The sequence below is a fragment of the Polypterus senegalus genome, chromosome 16 (assembly GCF_016835505.1).
Source record: "Polypterus senegalus isolate Bchr_013 chromosome 16, ASM1683550v1, whole genome shotgun sequence".
Taxonomy (NCBI): domain Eukaryota; kingdom Metazoa; phylum Chordata; class Cladistia; order Polypteriformes; family Polypteridae; genus Polypterus; species Polypterus senegalus.
Genome location: NC_053169.1, coordinates 98,261,278 through 98,280,475, shown reverse-complemented (window position 1 = coordinate 98,280,475; position 19,198 = coordinate 98,261,278).

Genomic DNA, 19,198 nt, shown 5'->3' with positions numbered 1-19,198 from the left:
ACCCGCTATATCCTACTAACACAGGGTCACGGGGGTCTGCTGGAGCCAATCCCAGCCATCACAGGGCACATCAAATAAATACGACATGTAAAATATGATTGCCTTTATAATTATAATAATAATTGTACTTAATAATAATAATTCTTTACATTTCTGTAGCACTTTTCTCACTAATCAAAATGCTTTAGCGAGTGGGGAGCCACTTCAGCCACCACTAATGTGTACCCCCCACCTGGACGATGTGACGGCAGCCATTTTTGTGCCAGTTAGCTGTTAGGTTGCGAGGGAGTGAGATAGTTAGCCAATTAGAGACAGGGGATGATTAGGGGGCCAGAATGAGTAGGTCATGGTGGACAATTTAGCCAGGGCATCAGGATACACCCTACACTTTACAAAGGATGCCCAGGGATATTTGAGTCAGGATCTCAGTTTTATGTCTCATCAAAAGGGACAGCACCATTTTCATAGCACAGTGTCCCCCCTTCACTGCACTGGGGCATTGGCATCCACACATCCGGAATGGACGAGAACATCGGGGTACAGCCCTGCTGTTAACAAAGGAAGCCTGAGGATCTTTTATGACCACAGAGAGTCAGAACCTCGGTTTTACATCTCACCATTTTTACGATACTGTGTCCCCGTCACTGCACTGTGGCATAGGGATGCACATTCAGACCGCAGGGAAAGCTTTTCCTGGTTGGTCTCCCATCCAAGCACTGACCTTATAAATTTTGTTGCAATTGGGCACAATCTGTTTCTGACAACGTCCATATGCTGAGTTATCCAATCACAAGTGCGGTTACAGCTGGTCCAGCCACTCGGATCCGCAGCAAGCTGGATCACCCTCAGGGAATTGCGTCACATGGCCGTAGTGCTGTAAATGACGCTCCCTCATAATGCAGGTAATGTGCCTCATTCGGGACTCCGTGAGCAACACAAAGTCAAACTAGTGGTACCCAATGACCCTCCAGAGAGACACAGTACTGAAGGAGTCCAGTCTTCATCTCAGGTCACTGGATAGTGTCCATGTCTCACAAACAGGAAGCACCAGGACACTAAACACTTGGACCTTCATCCTTTTGCAGAGATATCAGGAGCGCCACACACCCCTTTCAAGTGACCCCATGACCCCCCATACTCTCCCAATCTGTCTACTGACTTCATAGGAAGAGTCACCAGAGTCACATGAATGTCACTGCCGATGTAAGTAAACCTCTCAATGACGATGTCGACACTCTCTCCGCAGACAGACACACTGTTGATGGCCGTACCCAGAAGGTCACTAAAGGCCTGGATGTTGGTTTTATCAGGACCCCCGCAAGCCCAGACACTCGGACCCCTCACTCAGTCTCTCCAGAGCCCCAATCAGAGCCTCCATTGACTCTGTGAAGATCACACGAACATCAAGCTCTTTTTCACCATCAAGGCCTTTGCCTTAAATATGCTTGTCTGACATTTTCTTTCTGATCTCTTCAGACAGCTTTCTCCTGGACTTTCTGTGGTTCATGTTCAATGTGGGACACACGATGACACCAAACAGCAGAGTGGCGACTTTTATCCACTGAAATCAGCTGAATGGAGATGTGATAGGAATTCAAGAGAGCAGAGAGTTTAGAATCTTTTTCTAAGGGTCCGGACAAATGTGTCGAGGCCTTTGTAGAAGACCTTTGTAGAATAAGTGACACTTGGTTTGTTTTAGTCGATGACATATCAATGGCATGCAGGGACACAGTGGACAACTGCTGCACATTTCATCACTTTTCAGAGGCATATGCCACATTGTCGCTGTAAGGGGACCAACACACGTGTCCATATCTATGTGTGTCGCTCGATGGTGTCTCCTCTGAACCAGCCCTGGATAAGATGAAGTGGGTCCTGCAGCTGAACATAGACTGAGAGATCAGGGTCAAACTGCCAAAGCTGGGCCGAACGCTCCTTGGCAAGGGAGCCCGTAGATGGGAGTTGAATTTGCTGCTTCAAGAAGTTATAATCTCTAATTCTCTCAAGGGGAAAGGTTTTGCAAAACCAGCAGGGTAATCCCAGATAAATACGGGGTGACGATGAAAGTCCAGTTTCGTCTGTCTCGGCCTACCAACACTGCCATATACTCAAAGCTGAGTAGGAAACCCTCCGTGTCATCCTTAGGGGCCATCTTAACAAAGCGTGTCTCTGAGGTGAGTAGCTGGAAGAGGTGGCTGATCCTCGGTTATGAGGGTCCAGCCTTGGAGCGTGCTGAGGATCCATCCGTGCAAAACCCCACTTCTGGTACCATTGGTCATGCTTGGGTCACAAAGTTGCATGGGAGAGTTTAGCAGGTTTTCCCAGGAGTAGTAACTTTATTGCTGATCTGCCAGGTACAAACACAAGTCTCTTACAGAGGCGGTCCGGTCTCACGAGTAACAGCTGTCGAACGTGATGTATCGGCCCTGACTCCTGCTCAAACGAACACAAGGTCTTCTTCATCAAGGGGATGAAGCGGAGGAAGTCTGAGGAAGAGAAACAGGAGAGTGAGAAACTTCAGGATGGCTGCGGCTCGATCTTTTACATTTTCGTAGCCAGTAAGCTGGCAGCTGCTCCCACAAATAGGTACTGAAAGCGAGAGTTTCTTTTCCATTGAAAAACTGTTTAAGAGGGGATTTCTGAAGGGCCTCCCCCGGCGACAGCGATCCCAGTATATTTTATAACATGCAATATAGGATACTAATTTAATATGTGAATGTAAAGGTGTTCAAATATCTGCATATCTCTTGTCATTTTCATTGTGGTGTATATCAGCGCTCCGCTGTAGTTGATTTGTTGCTTGCAGGTTTGGCTGTAGGTAAGTTAGGTCGCATTAGCAATTTATATCTTTACGGCTTTCTTTGCGCATTGGCAAATTCGCTAAATTCCCGGAAATGATGCAAAGTCATCCTGGGAATCTGCCAGGTCGCGTTTCCCTGGGATACTCGTCTCTCGGAGTTTGTTCACATATGCGCTCAACCTGCCGAGATATCAGTCAATTCGTGAGATGTGTGAGGGCTTCTCTTGATAAGATCACAAAGTGAGATGGAGTAAGGAAGGGTACAATTAAAACAAGCGTGAAATCTGCTTAAGTGGGCACAAACCCTGCTTTGGGTTTGCTTTTCAGATTGGCGAAAGAAGCCCCGGTGAACATCTGGATAAAGAGAGTCCATGCGGTTGGCAACTCCATTATTTGAAGTCAAGAGGACCGCATTCTGGAAATCTTCTTCCTCTTCTTCTTTTGGCTGCTCCCGTTAGGGGTCACCACAGCGGATCATCTTCTTCCATATCTTCCTGTCCTCTCCATCTTGTTCTGTCACACCCATCACCTACATGTCTTCTCTCACCACATCCATAAACCTCCTCTTAGGTTTTCCTCTTTTCCTCTTCCCTGGCAGCTCTATCCTTAGCATCCTTCTCCCAATATACCCAGCATCTCTCCAAGGATCTGGCCTCGGATTGACAAACAGTCTACTGTTGCTAATCCTAGATAGTGTCTAGACCTGGACCTGGAGGGCGGGAGAGTGAAAACCCTTTTCCAGGGGTCCACAATACGAGGGATGTTCAAAAAGTTACCAATCTTTTCTTTAACTCTATTTATTAAGAATTTTAAAAACAAATTCCATCACTTTTCTACATAGTCACTTCCTTTGCAATGTGATTTTCCTTTTCTGCCTTTTATTCTGCGTGTGTAGCAACTTTTCTCTGTTCTCGTGTGAACTGTTTGCTTTGGATTTTCGCTAAACCTGTTATTAAAACCAAACTTTTTCAGACTGAGAAATTTCCTTTGGTACGCGTTTGACTCCTGCTTGATCCTGCCTTACCTACTTAGCAGCTACACTGGGGTAATAGATCGAGCACCGGCAGAACTCCCAGGTCTGGAGTTAACACCGGGCCCTCCACTCGACTTGGGGCCAGAATCGAGAGGAACTGGATGAGACTTTGTCCGAAATGAATGAAGGAAGAGAAACTTCATGCCTGTTGTATATCCTGAAGTAAGGAACCTGGAAACCTCGTGAAGGAACTGTCGAATGAACGCCTTTCGTTCCACCCAAGACTGTATCGTTAAGTTGTGCCAGGGGGTTTAGGGTGCCGTGACACCCCCTACAGGACACATGGTTCATACCGTGTCTCTCCTTCTTGTTGTTCACAGCCACTTATGAATCCTGTCTTTTTAGATTCCTTTTTCTTGGGGTGTTCCTTTGGACACATAGATATTTTAATATAAGAAGGTCATTCAAAAACGTTCCTCAATTTTTTTTTAACTGTTTATATCGAAAATTTCAAAAACAAATTCCATCACTTTTCTACATGGTCACCTCCCTTTGCGATGCAATTCTCCCAGCGTTGTATCAAACCTTTTAATGCCATCAGCAAAAAATGTTTTTGGTTGAGCACGTAGACACTGATTATCATCGTCATCTCATGGCTGTAGCTGGACGTCCAGAGCGCTCTGCACCCATCACACTAGGCGGGCATTTTCGAACATTTCAATCCACTCATAGATGAGTCTACGAGAGAGAACTTGATCCCCATACTGAGCAGACATGCAGAGAATTCAAACAAATCACCAGGACCTTGAAATAAAACAAATCACCAGGCCCAGATCATATTTATCCTCGAGTTCTTAAGGAGGCTAGGGAGTTCAGATATAAACCCTTGACACATATTTTTAGGAAGTCACTGCGCACTGGAAAAGGGCAAATATCATCCCATTATATAAAATGGGTGACAGAGCAGATCCAAGCCAGATTGGCCAGTAAGCTTAACAAGCATCACAGGAAAATTAATGGAAAGAATTATTAAGGATAAGATTGAGCAATACATGGCAAGGACAGGAGTCATTAGGGACAGTCAGCATGGGGTCAGCAGAAGGAGGTCGTGTTTTACTAACAGGCTGGAATTCTATGAGGAGGCAACAAAAGGATACGATCAAAGTGGAGCAGATGAGATTATTGATCTGGACTTTCAGAAAGCATTTGATGAGGTGCCACATGAGAGGATGGGCATCAAAGAAAGAAGTGGGAGTTCACGGTGATGTTTGTAGCCGGGTGGAGAATTGGCTCAGACACAGGAAGCAGAGTGTGATGGTGCGAGGAACCTCATCAGAACTGGCCGATGTTAAGAGTGGTGACCAGCAGGGGGCAGTGCAGGGGCTGTTGCTATTTTTAATATATATAAATGATTTGGATAGGAATATAAGTAACAAGCTGGTTAAGTCTGCAGATGATACCAAGAGAGGTGGATGAGCAGATAATTTGGAATCCGTTATATCATCACAGAAGGACTTGGATAGCAGACAGGCTTGGGCAGATTTGTGGCAGATGAAATTTAATGTCAGTAAATGTAAAGAATTACACATAGGAAGTAAAAATGTGAGGTTTGAATACACAATGGGCGGTCGAAAAATCGAGAGTCCACCTTATGAGAAGGATTTAGGAGTCATAGTGGACTCTAAGCGATCGACTCCCATACAGTGTACTGAAGCCATTAAGAAGGCTAACAGAATGTCAGGTTATATAGCGCCTTGATGTGTGGAGTCCAAATCACAGGAGATTCTGCTCCAGCTTTATAACACACTGGTGAGGCCTCATCTTGAGTACTGTGTGCAGTGTTGGTCTCCAGGCTACAAAAAGGACATAGCAGCACTAAAGAAGGTCCAGAGAAGAGCGACTAGGCTGATTCCAGGACTACAGGGGATGAGTTGTAAGGAAAGATTAAAAGAGCTGAGCTTTTACAGTTTTAGTGAAAGAAGATTAAGAGGAGACCTGAGTGAAGTGTTTAAAATTATGAAGGGAATTAGTACAGTGGATCGAGACAGTGACTTTAAAATGAGTTCATCAAGAACACGGGGACACAGTTGGAAGGGTAAATTTCACACAAACATTAGGAGATTTTTCTTTACACAAAGAACGATAGACACTTGGAATAAGCGACCAAGTAGTGTGATAGACAGTTAGACGTTAGGGACTTTCAAAACTCCACTTGATATTTTTTTTGAAAAAATAATTGGATAGGAATGGCGAGCTTTGTTGGGCTGAATGGCCTGTTCTCATCTAGAGTGTTCTAAGGTTCAGAAGAATCTGTGCTCCGTCCATCCACGAAAAGCATATGACAGAACGCTGTTCCTCTTTTGCAGCCATCTTCACCGCAGGGTGACAACTCTTATAGTCAACTGCCAGGGCAGCCGGTTTGCCAGACGGAACTTGTCACATGACACTCTCAGACACGACCAGTCACTACTCCTCTCTCCCGCTTTCATCGTTTCCAATGCTATTTCCGCTAACCGGAAGTGGTACTTTACCTTTTATCCATGTAGCTGCAGAGTCCGATTTATTCAACTTTACTTTTATAGCAATTGTTCAATATATTATTAATTTGATTTGATTTGTTGTTGATGGTTCATTAATGTTCATAATATAAAATATTATCGTTTTCTTGCGGTTTACTTCTCAAATATCCATCCCCATATCTGAGTATACGAGAAAGTCTAGGGGAGAGCGCTCCTGATTTTTTAATCAACTGAAACTTTAATAGTTGGGCAGTAATAATAATATCTTCCATTAAAATATTACTAAGCAGAACTTCCTCGCACTTAAAAACGACGGACAACACCTAGATGGATGACATTTCTTGTTTAACAGAACTGCTGAGAGAAGAATCGAAAATAAGATCTCGCATAGAAAACGTGAAATTATAATTTCAACCCTTAAAGATAGTGTGAGATGCTCAGTCATCCGGGAGGAGCTCAGAGTCGAGCCGCTGCTCCTCCGCATTGAGAGGAGTCAGATGAGGTGGCTCGGGCATCCGATCACGATGCCTCCCTGGTGAGTTGTTCTGGGCACGTCCAACCGGGAGGAGGCCCCGGGGAAGACCCAGGACATACTGGAGGGACTATGTCTCCCGGCTGGCCTGGGAATGCCTCGGGATTCCCCCGGAAGAGCTAGAAGAAGTGGCCGAGGAGAGGGAAGTCTGGGCATCTCTGCTCAAGCTGCTGCCCCCGCGACCCGATCTCGGATAAGCGGAAGAGGATGGATGGATGGATGGATTTTGAATAAATTCACTTAGTTATAGTGAATTAGGACAACAAATAATTAAGGTAAGGAACAACGTTTATAACGAACTCTCTACTCGCCAAGAAGAGAAAGCTGAATTCAAAAGATGAAGTGGAAATGCCAACTTGGACAGACGTCGACTATTCTTGCCAATCTCTGCGTTGTTTACTGCCAGGATGGAAGTGAAGATTTGGGGGGAAAAAAAGCGTGCACACTACTTCCACAAATGCTGATTGGTGTACGGCTTTCAGTTTTTACTAATGATAAGGTTTATGGAGATTTTCACATTTTTACAGGACAAAATTCCGGACATTTTTCAAAATGTTATAAATTCCTCCCGGATAGTCCATGGCACGTTAAAAATGAGGATGGTTGGGCGCCCTACATACTTCACCACTGGACAGGTGATGAGCCGCGTATGGACCACAAAATCTTCTTTCTCACAGTATGATGGTCCTTTAGGTTCTTTCTAGAAAATTCCAAATGGGATTTCATGTGCTGAGGTGGGCTGGTGCCCTGCCTGGGGTTTTTTTCCTGTCTTGCGCCCTGTGTTGGCTGGGATTGGCTCCAGAAGACCCCTGTGACCCTGTGTTAGGATATAGCGAGTTAGATAATGGATGGATGGATGGATGGATGGCTTTCATGTGTCTTTCCTTGAGTCGAGGCTTCTCTCTGGCCACTCTGTTATAAAGTCCAGATTAGTGGAGGAGTGTTGTAGTGGTGGTTGTCCTTCTGGAAGTTTCTCTCATCTCCACACAGATACCCTAGAGTTCAGCCATAATGACCACTGGGTTCTCGGCCTCCTCTCTTACCCTCCCATAATTGCTCAGGTTGAGTCCTGGTTGTTCCAATCTTCATCCAGTTAAGAATCGTGCAGGCCGCTGTTCCCTGGGAAACCATCAGTGCTGCAGGAATTTTGATGTGGCCCTCCTCAGATGTGGGTCTCGCCACAATCCCATCTGTAAGCTCTGCAGGTAATTCCATTGAGCTCATAGCTTTAGTTTTTCCTCAGCTGTGGAGTCTTCTATAGACAGGCTAAGCAGTCCTAGCAGTTGAATTATCCAGAGGTGGACTCCACACGAGATGTAGAACAATCTCAAAGACTGCGCCTGTGACAGCAGTGTCACACTGAAGGGTCTGAACCCCTGTGTCATTGGGATAGTCCAGTTTTTTATAAAGTTTCTAATATCCTGTTTTTGCTTTGTCACTCGGGGGGTATTGAGTGTCGCTTGATGTGGGGAAAAAATGAATTCAAATGATTTTACCACAAAGCTGTAGCCGACCAAAATGTTAAAACAAGTGACCATCCACTGTATCTCTATTATTTAATTAAAGAATTTCAGAGCAGAACATTTTGGTTGTGAAGCATCTCAGTTCAAAAGGTCACTTCAACGGCAGCCCACAAGAGAGGAACTTCTCCCTGTGGTTTCACATTCTTTGTCCAGACCAGCCATTTGAGGTTTTCCCAATCTTTTCAGCTGAGCTCACTTGTTTGATTTCTAAATTGTCTGACTGAACTGTCAAGAGTTCAAATGTTAAGCTTTTTTGTTTTTTTATGGCCAGGAGTGTTGCCAGTCTAGGAGTCTTTGCTAGTGGGAGTCAGGGTGGTCTGTTTTCTTCACAATACAACGCAGGTCAGAATCAAGGCTGGTTAATAGATAGATAGATAGATAGATAGATAGATAGATAGATAGATAGATAGATAGATAGATAGATAGATAGATAGATAGATAGATAGATAGATATGAAAGGCACTATATAATAGATAGATAGATAGATAGATAGATAGATAGATAGATAGATAGATAGATAGATAGATAGATAGATAGATAGATAGATAGATAGATAGATAGATAGATAGATAGATAACAATGCAGGTATAACAGACAATAACTTTGTATAATGTTAACGTTTACCCGAAGAGTCACATAGTGTGGGGTCTCCTCAGTCTGTCAGTGGAGCAGGACGGTGACAGCAGTCTGTGGCTGAAGCTGCTCCTCTGTCTGGAGATGATCCTGTTCAGTGGATTCTCCATGATTGACAGGAGTCTGCTCAGCGCCCATCGCTCTGGTTCAGATTGCTTCGTCCTAACAGGAGTTCTAACAGAATATTCGGGGGCTCTTTCAAGTGAATCTCCCTGTATTTTGTGATGTGTTGACTCGTGTATTGAATGTCAATTTCAAATTTCCTGTTTCTCTTCGCCACCCTGTATTAAGATGCAATAAGATGCTGCAAGATGTTCTATCAGACGGTTGTGGCGAGCTCCCTCTTCTACACGGTGGTGTGCTGGGAAGGCAGCATAAAGAAGAGGGATGCCTCACGCCTGGACAAACTGGTAAGGAAGGCAGGCTTTACTGTAGGCACGGAGCTGGACAGTTTGACATCCGTGGCAGAGCGACGGGCGCTGAGCAGACTCCTGTCAATCATGGAGAATCCAATGCATCCACTGAACAGGATCATCTCCAGACAGAGGAGCAGCTTCAGTGACAGACTGCTGTCACCATCCTGCTCCACTGACAGACTGAGGAGACCCCACACTATGCGACTCTTCAATTCCACCCGGGGGGTAAACGTTAACATTAAAAAAGTTATTGTCTGTTATACCTGCATTGTTATCACTCTTTAATTTAATATTGTTCGTTATCAGTATGCTGCTGCTGGAGTATGGGAATTCCCCCTTGGGATTAATAAAGTATCTATCTATCTATCTATCTATCTATCTATCTATCTATCTATCTATCTATCTATCTATCTATCTATCTATCTATCTATCTATCTATCTATCTATCTATCTGATGAAATGTATTGTACAGGATATGCAATTAATGATAGTAATCAATATTCACTTTATGTTTTGTAGAAAACATCATGAAGGTGTCGTCCATTTCTCCGTACACATTATGACAGCCTGCATTGCTCGACGTAACGTGTCAAGAGAAATGCCAACAATTCCCTCTCCAGTCCTCCTTTTTTAGTTCAGCACTGGTTGCAGGATGTGTGCGGTACACTTGGCTTTTAAGGTGTCCCCACAGAAAAAAAATCAAAAACAGTGAAATCGGAGGCTGTTGCATAAAATGACGCGTCATCTAAACAATCGTCGAATAGCTGCCATTGCTGGTCGAGCGGTACGAGAAGTGGCTCCACCTGGGGGACTTCCTCTTTAAGGCTGAACCCTTTTCTTTGAAACTACACACCCATGTCGTAATCGTGTGAGCAGACAGGAAATGATAGTGATGTCTTAACTAGTAATGATGCCGAAATTCCCTTTGCACGGCACTGCAGTCCCACTATCGCCATTTCACTTTGACAGCAAACGCTCGTTGTGTACCACTCCACTCCTCCGTGATAACTAACGGTAAGGGGTTCTTAAATGAGGTCACGTCAGTCCCAAACAACTGCCGAGGCCCCAGGGTCACCAACACCTGGTTCCAAAATTTCCCATTTCCCTGCGTCTACGCCATCGAAAGTGATTTATACTACGTAACTTTGTTGTGCCGCGCTGAGGTGCAGTCTGGATGTTAGTTGGCTGCGTTTGTAGTACGTAACGAAAGTGAACGATCCATTAAAGTGCAGGCAGTTTTGTCCATCCAGAGTCTCCGCTCCTCTTCTTCCGTATGTGAACGTATTTGTCCCTCTTTTTTTTTTTACATTTTTCCACTTTTCATCCATTCGCCGATTCCCAAATTGGAAGGCGAGCAGGAAGTGTGCACTGAACCCAACTGTCCAATCAGAGTCCTAGAAGTCTGCCCAGGGTTTGTGTCAACGTGACTCGTAGTCACATTTTTGAGCGGGTGCACATCAGGCTACACCATCGACAATGCAGATTGCAACGTAGGCTTGATGCAGAAGTAGAAATCATGACGGGCCAACTTAGAGTCATCAGTTAACTTAATTTGCACTTCTGTGGAATGTTCAAGAAATGGGATATAAGTAGATATGGCACCTACAACATGTGATTGTACAAGGAATATACAGTACCATATGTGCTCAAGATGTACAGGAAATGAAACGTTCTTCCTCTAAATGCAATGCTTGGGAAGACATCTGTGGTTTGAGATGCTACAAGTGTTTGCCTCTTTTATTTTTCAGGAATCTGTTTACTGAATTTTCTGATAAGTCCAGTGTAGCCGGACCTGCGATGGACATGGTGGAGCAGACCTGTCCGAGGTGGCTGGAAAACCTGGAGAAGCCTATAATAAGGCAGCGTCATGAGCAGCACACTGGGGGTACGCAGACCAACCACTGCAGACATCCCACTTAGCTGCTAAAGCCCATCGGCTCTGATGCGTGGCCACCGGGGACCCTCAGATGTGAACCCCAGCCTTGGTTTGGCTCACGGAGCCTGAGGATGGTGTAGCATATGCGTCTCAGAATCCTCGATGTTTCTTAGTTTAGGACTGGAATTTTAGTGGTCCTCGTTTTTGATGTTTCTGTATATTTAGGGTTTTTTTACTCCAAGGATTCTGCTGGTTGTCTCTGTTTTTCGCCCCTGCTGACTTAGTCTTCTTTCTATATATTAATTAATTAATACTGTTGTTGGCTGCCGCCCTTCCTGGGGTTTGTTTCCTGCCATGCGCCCTGTGTTGGCTGGGATTGGCTCCAGCAGACCCCAATGACCCTGTAGTTAGGATAAAGCGGGTTGGATAATGGATGGATGGATATTAATTAATACTGTTTATGCCGAAATTCTGTTTATTTATCAGCCATGCGATTTTGAGCTCCCATTGTGGGGATAGTGGCCATGTTGCTGGGGGCGTGTCCTCAGAGGTCAACACGATTGGATAAAAGTACACTCACCTACCAGGTACCCAGCAAGGAAGAAAATGATATTTCAACACAGCAAGGAGTTGCTTTCCATGCTGTTTGCGGTGTTCCTTAGTTGTATACGTTGTCCCCGCTTAGGGATCTTCTGAAGAGCTCAGGTAAGCTGGGCAGTACCACCGCCTAACAGCCCACTGACCAAGTCAGTTGTTTCTTCCATTGCATGGCACCATCACCTGGAGACGACGCCTTGCCCCAGCGCTACCCGCTCAGGGATCAGGCCGATATGAACTGGGAAGCTCAACGATGGAGGGCGTCTTTTGCCGAGGCGGAGCTCTCTACGACAAATCAATCATTAAAGACGTGCGAGGAGCTGTCTACCTCATTTCTGTTGTTTGTGTCCCACGGGATGTTATGATTTTGTTACGCCTTTACTAAACAGAGTTTGGCACCACCAAAGATTTAAAAAGCGTCAACGCCTCTTGTCTGTACAGCTTTTAAATTGCATTTGGTATAGTTTGAATGTTGTATACATGCAAGTAATTTACCAGACACGACAGTTTTGTGATAAATCCCCCTAGTTGGCTACGTTACCATCCCTTCAAGGGTTTTTCCGTGTAGGCGAACATCCACAACATATGCATTTTCGGCCATTTTAGTGTGGACAGAGGTACTTTTGGAAACGATGAAAAAATAATTAAAAAAAATACATTAGTGTACATGAACATTGTTTTTGTTTAACAATACAAATTTTAATTAAAAATGCAGCAGTGTGGACGTGAGGGCGGCACGGTGGCACAGTGGTAGCGCTGTTGCCTCATAGTATGGAGACCTGGGTTTGCTTCCTAGGTCCTCCCTGCATGGAGTTTGCATGTTCTCCCCTGTTTACGTGAGTTTCGGTTTCCTCCCACAGTCCAAAGACATGCAGGTTAGGTGGATTGGCGATTCTAAATTGTCCTGTGGGTGTGTATGTGCCCTGTGGTGGGGTGGCACCCTGCCGGGTGTTTTGTTCCTGTGTTGGCTGGGATTGGCTCCTGTGACCCTGTGTTAGGATATAGCGGGTTAGATAATGACTAACTGACAGAAGAAGCAGAATTGAACTTCTAATTTCAACATTGATAGAAAGTGTTACATGCTAACTAGCAGCACATCAAACACTCTCTAAGAATCCGAGTCATCCACCATCAGGCTCTCCATTCTTACCTGCCGACAGCTTGCAATCACCACAAGTTATCCAGCTCTTTATTCTCAGCAGGTAACCAATCATCACGAGTTGCCCATATTCTCAGAAGGTGGCAATGGCCACGCGTGGCCTGGCTCTCATCTGTCATCGGCCCTGCCGTTTTACTGATAGCCGCCAAAACTCTCCATTATCAGCAGACGCCAATCATCAAAGCTGCTGGACTCTCGGCTCTCGGCAGCCGGCGGTCCCTAGCGAGTTGCCAGACTCTGCGGCCACTAATCACCACAAGATGCCTGACTCTTCCCTCTCAACAGCCCCGAGATGAAACCTTGAAATGTGAACAGGCCTGGACAGCAGGCCACTCAACCTCAGAGACAAGGGGAGCAGAGAACGCCCGTCATTAAGAAAGCCACGAGCGACTTACAATAGAACAATACGTTTAGGTTATGCAATGATAATCTGGACTGGCATTTGGGTGTTGAAATATTCATTAAGCTGACACAGTAGAAAATACGTTATGCCAGGCTCTTCACTTTCTAAATTGTTTTTTTGCATTTAAATTATTGATTGCATATTACAAAGTTGCATTATGTAATAATGGAAGGGTGTATAAACTCTGATTGCTCGTATCTAGAAACTCATGGACTTCATAAATAAATAAATATCTTTTAAGATGTTACACCATATGTCATTTCAGTTCATTGCTAAAATAACGCAGGGGTTCTGTGTTCTTTAGAAACCCTAGGTTGGCATTCTTAGCTCGATTTGTCGATACACATAAGGCTGGATATAAAAAGCACCATTAGGTTCCTGGAATTGATTTTAAACCTTTAGCTTTCCTGTGGACTAGAACAAGCCTCCTGGGTGGTCTTTGGATGGGGGAAGGGTGCAGAATGATGGTCTGGAGAACATTTAAGCAATGGGTAGAACTGCACTGGCAGAACGGAACTTGAGGGCACACTGTAACAATGCGGGTTAGACTCAATTACAGTATACTTAGCACTGCTCTTATCAGAAAGACGCATGTTGACAAATTCTCTTGTAACGGCTAAAATCAGGTTCAGTTCTAAAGTGTTATACGCAGAATGAAATCAGTTTTTACAATAAAAAATTATAATGGCACTTTTCTTTTATTTCAGGACGAGCTGTGCTACCTGTCTAGGATGGACTCAAATCGAAAAAATCAATTTAGACCTCAATGGTAATGTTTGCAGTGCACCATGCAATGTGTATGTCTCTGTTATGTGATATTTGGTATGGGATTTGTAAGAGCACTTTTAATGTTTGTGATGCACCATCTGTTTGAATGACAAATGCAATATGTATATCACTGTTATATGCCATTTTATATGGGATTCATAAAAGCAGTGTTAATGTTTTTGATGCACCATCTGCTGGAATGACAAATGAAATGCAAATGTCTATGTTTTATGCCATTTTGCATGGAATTTGCAAAAGTAGTGTTAATGTTTGTGATGGGCCATCTGTTGGAATGACAAATGCAATATGTTTGTCTCTGTTGTATGACATTTTATATGGGATTAGTAGAAGCAGTGTTAATGTTTGTGATGCGCCATCTGTTGGAATGACAAATGCAATGCAAATGTCTATGTTTTATGCCGTTTTGCATGGAATTCGCAAAAGCAGTGTTAATGTTTGTGATGCATCCTCTGTTTGAATGACAAATCCAATATGTATATCTCTGTTATATGCCATTTTATATGGGATTAGTAGAAGCAGTTTTAATGTTTGTGATGTACCATCTGATGGAATGTAAAATACAATGCATTTTATTACAATAAATGTCTGTGATACCCTGTCTTTCGGCATGACAGCAACAGGATGGCTACACAAAGAGACCCACAGACACTTTTCCTTTTATTAACGTGGATGACATTCGATTTCTGTTTGAAACATCATTTGGCAAGATTAACTAGCAAATATAATGGAAAAATTGTTCAACACTTCGATTGAATCTTGCATCAAATGAGTAGATTTAAGTTAGTTTTATATAAATGTCTTCAATGTGTATAACTGCAGTGTATTTATTGTATGCAGATTTATATGAATTGTGACTGGTGGTGCAGACCACAAGAGGTTGCCAAATACTGTTAGGGCACCAACCGGGTGAAAATATAGAGAATGAAAAGAGTAAGGAGAGTGTGGAGGCACAAAAAAAAAATAAATGTCACCCAGCAATGGCCTAAGGGTTCAATTTCTCTGTCAGGGGTAGAGGAGGTTTACTCGGGAGCTCAGTCCTCTGTGAGGGTCTGATTGTAGTCAGTCATCTGATTTTATGGCATTTGACTGGAAGGGGCGGGGCATGTGCTGAGTACTGTGGGCAGGGTTAGTCAACCTCTCTGGATGCCTTCTCAGAACTGTGGGCAAAACACAAGGTACTGTTAGCGACAGAGACCCCTCTCACTTACCTTCACAGAGCCCAGAAGATGACCCCCTAACACACAACCGTGACAGCATCTAATAAAAAAATATGGTAAATTAGCTTACAAATCACAGAAACTGTTGAGACCGCTACTTTAAAAAGAACTCAACAAGAACACTGCGAACTTTGCACAAATGTCAGGATGTTTTTATTCTGACATGAGAACCACAACAGACCCATGGAATAAGTGATCAGGTAGTGTGTTAGACAGCAGGACTTGAAGGACCTTCAAAACGTGAGTTGATGACATTTTGGTGGAATTAAGTTGGGCGGACTGGCGGGCTTTGTTGGGCGGAATGGCCTGTGCTCATCCAAATTGTTGTAACTGCTAGCAGATCTCGGATAAAATTTCAATATTCTGTACACAGTGGATTCAGAAAGTTTTCAGACCCCTTCACCTTCCACGCACTTAATTTTCTTGAACATTTCATTTTACATGGGTAACCAATCCATCAATCTACACTCAATAAGCCCTAATGACAAACCACATTTTTTTATTTTTTTTTCAGAAAGGTTGAAAAAATGATCAAATAGCAAAAAGTGAAATCTGTCATTCATAGGAGTGTTCAGAGGAAGCGAGGGCACGGTGACATTGAATCTTATGGCTGCTGCTTGTCTGACCAGCTGCCTGTTTCCTGACAATATCATCCTAATATTTATTTGAATCTCCTGGGTTTGGTATTTAATGATGCTTTATCGCTGATAAAATCCTCACACCTCTTTTGAGTGTCTGAGCTTGCGAGGGTCCTGATAAAAACCAAGAGCTAGGTCTTTAATGAGCTCTTAAGCACGGCCATCAGCAGTGTGTCTGTCTGCGGAGAGAGTGGCGACCTCGTCATTGAGAGGTTTACTTACCTCGGCGGTGACATTCATGGTGAGTTTTTCTATGAGGGTCAGTAGATGGACTGGGACAGCATGGGGGGGTTATGAGGTTGCTGGAAAGGGGTGCGTGGTGCTCCTGATGTCTCCATATCTTGTTGTCCTCGTCATCATGTTCTGTTACACCCACCACCAGCATGTCTTCTCTCAACACATCCATAAACCTCCTCTTAGGCTTTCCTCTTCTCCCCTTACCTGGCAGCTCTATCCTTAGCATCCTTCACCCAATATACCCAGCATCTCTCCTCTGCAGATGTCCAAACCAATGCCATCTCACCTATCTGACTTTGTCACCCAACCAGAGATGATCCTCCAATGTTATCATTTCTAATCCTGTCTATCCCCGTCACACCCAGTATAAAATCTTCACATCTTTTTTCTGCCACCTCCAGCTCTGTCTCCTGCTTTCTGGTCAGTACCACCGTCTCTAACCCATATAACACACTTCTGTCCTGTAGACCTTTCTACACATTTACATATGTATTTGTGTGTATTTATATATACTAGGGGGCTTTGCCCCCTGCTCACTTCGCTAAAAGGACGAAGGTCCAAGTCTTTAGAGTTCTGGTGCTTCCTGTTTTTGAGACATGGATGCTATCCAGGGTGGCATGGTGGCGCAGTGGTAGCTGTGCTGCCTCGCAGTAAGGAGACCTGAGTTCGATTCCCGGTCCTCCCTGCGTGGAGTTTGCATGTTCTCCCCGTGTCTCCATGGGTTTCCTCCCACAGTCCAAAAACATGCAGGTTAGGTGGAATGGCGATTCTAAATTGTCCCGAGTGTGTGCTTGGTGTGTGGGTGTGTTTGTGTGTGTCCTGCGGTGGTCTGGCGCCCTGCCCCGGATTTGTTCCTGCCTTGTGCCCTGTGTTGGCTGGGATTGGTTCCAGCAGACCCCTTGTGACCCTGTAGTTAGGATATAGCGGGTTGGAAAATGACTGATGATGCTATCCAGTAACCTCAGATGAACACTGGACTCCTTCATGTGTGTCTGTTTGGAGAATCCATGGGTCCCGCTGGTTTGATTTTGTGTTGCTCATGGAGTCCCAAATGAACCACATGACCTGCATTGTGAGGGGACGGTCAGTTATGGCACTACAGCCATGTGGCACGATTACCTGAGGGTGATCCGACTCATTGTTGAGGACCAGGCCAAGGGGACACCCACATAACACCTGGGTGCATCTCCAGAGGGTGGGACTGGACCACGTGTATACTTGGGGGGTTGCCAACCAGGATCCCGAGCTGTTTCGTCATGTGGTGGGTGCGGCAACGCGTTGTATCAGTGCATACTCCCCCAGCCTGACCTGACCTTTTTTTCGACACTTTGAGTTCTTCATTATTCTCCCATTATTTTCCAACTGACAGGGACGACAAATCTCGTTTTCCAATCTGGAAAGGGAAGGGTGATCGCCTGGATTGAAGCAACTACAGGAGGATATCACTGCTTTCCGTGCCAGGTAAGGTTCTTGCTAGGGTCGTCCTCAATAGGATCCGTGATCACTTGCTCACCTACCAGCGACCGGAACAGTCTGGTTTTACACCTAAGAAGTCTACCATCGACCGCATCCTAGCACTGAGGGTTCTCATGGAGCGCAAACGCGAATATCGCCAGAGTTTTTTTGCAACCTTTTTTGATTTTTGTAAAGCGTTCGACTTGGTTGATCGAGCTGCCCTGTGGGACATCCTGAGGGTTCGTGGGATCCCGTCGAAGTTGCTGGATATCATGGCTGGCCTGTACGCTGGTACTGTGACTGCTGTGCAGAGTGGAGACAGGACCTCTGCGTTTATCCCAGTTGATTCTGGGATTCGTCAGCGCTGTGTTCTGCTCCTACTCTGTTCAATGCTAGTATGGACTGGGTGGTGGGCAGGGTCGTGGGGTCCAGTGGCTGTGGGGCATCTGTAGGCGAAGAAAGATTCACAGATCTTGACTTTACTGACAATGCTGTGATATTCATGGAGGCTCTGATCGGGGCTCTTGAGAGACTGAATGAGGGGTCTGAGTGTCTGGGCTTGCGAGTCAGTAGACGGATTGGGAGAGCATGGGGGGTCATGAGGTCGCTGGAAAGGGGTGTGTGGCACTCCCGATATCTGCAAAAGGATGAAGGTCCAAGTCTTTTGAGTCCTGGTGCTTCCTGTCTTACTATATGGTTGCGAGGCATGGACGCTATCCAGTGACCTGAGACGAAGACTGGACTCCTTTGGTACTCTGTCTCTCCAGAAAATCCTTGGGTACCGTTGGTTTGACTTTGTGTTGCTCATGGAGTCCCGAATGAGGCACATGACCTGCATTGTGAGGGAGTGTCAGTTACGGCAATATGGCCAAGTGGCGCATTTCCCTGAGGGTGAAGTGGCTGGACCAGGCCAAGGAGTCGCCCACGTAACACCTGGCTGAGGCAGATAGAGGGTCATTTCTGGAGGGTAGGACTGGACCGCGTGTCTGCCTGGGTGGTTGCCAACCGGGATCCTGAGCTGTTTCGACATGTAGTGGGTGCTGCAACGTGATGTACCAGTGCAGGCTCCCCAACTTGATTATTCTCCCCTCCTTGAGCTGATTGCTTGTTTTGTAAAAAGAAATCCATTCAATTTGGAGACATTCCGGGTTCGGGGTCCCCTCCAGTCTGCAATGTGTTACTAAAGATGGAGTTCAGACAGAATCAGGTGAGTCAGCAGTGGGATTTCACCCAACAGCCTTACCGAGTCACATTAGGATGTCAATAGAATAAATCAGTTATACATTTAAAATAATCTAAATATTTGTGTTTTTCAACCTCCCTTGAGTCATCTAGTACAATTAATTAAATATTTATAATACTTTAATTTTCCAGTTGCAGCATGTTCATTTTCCATCGTAAAGCCACAAACGTTTAAACCACTGCACAACA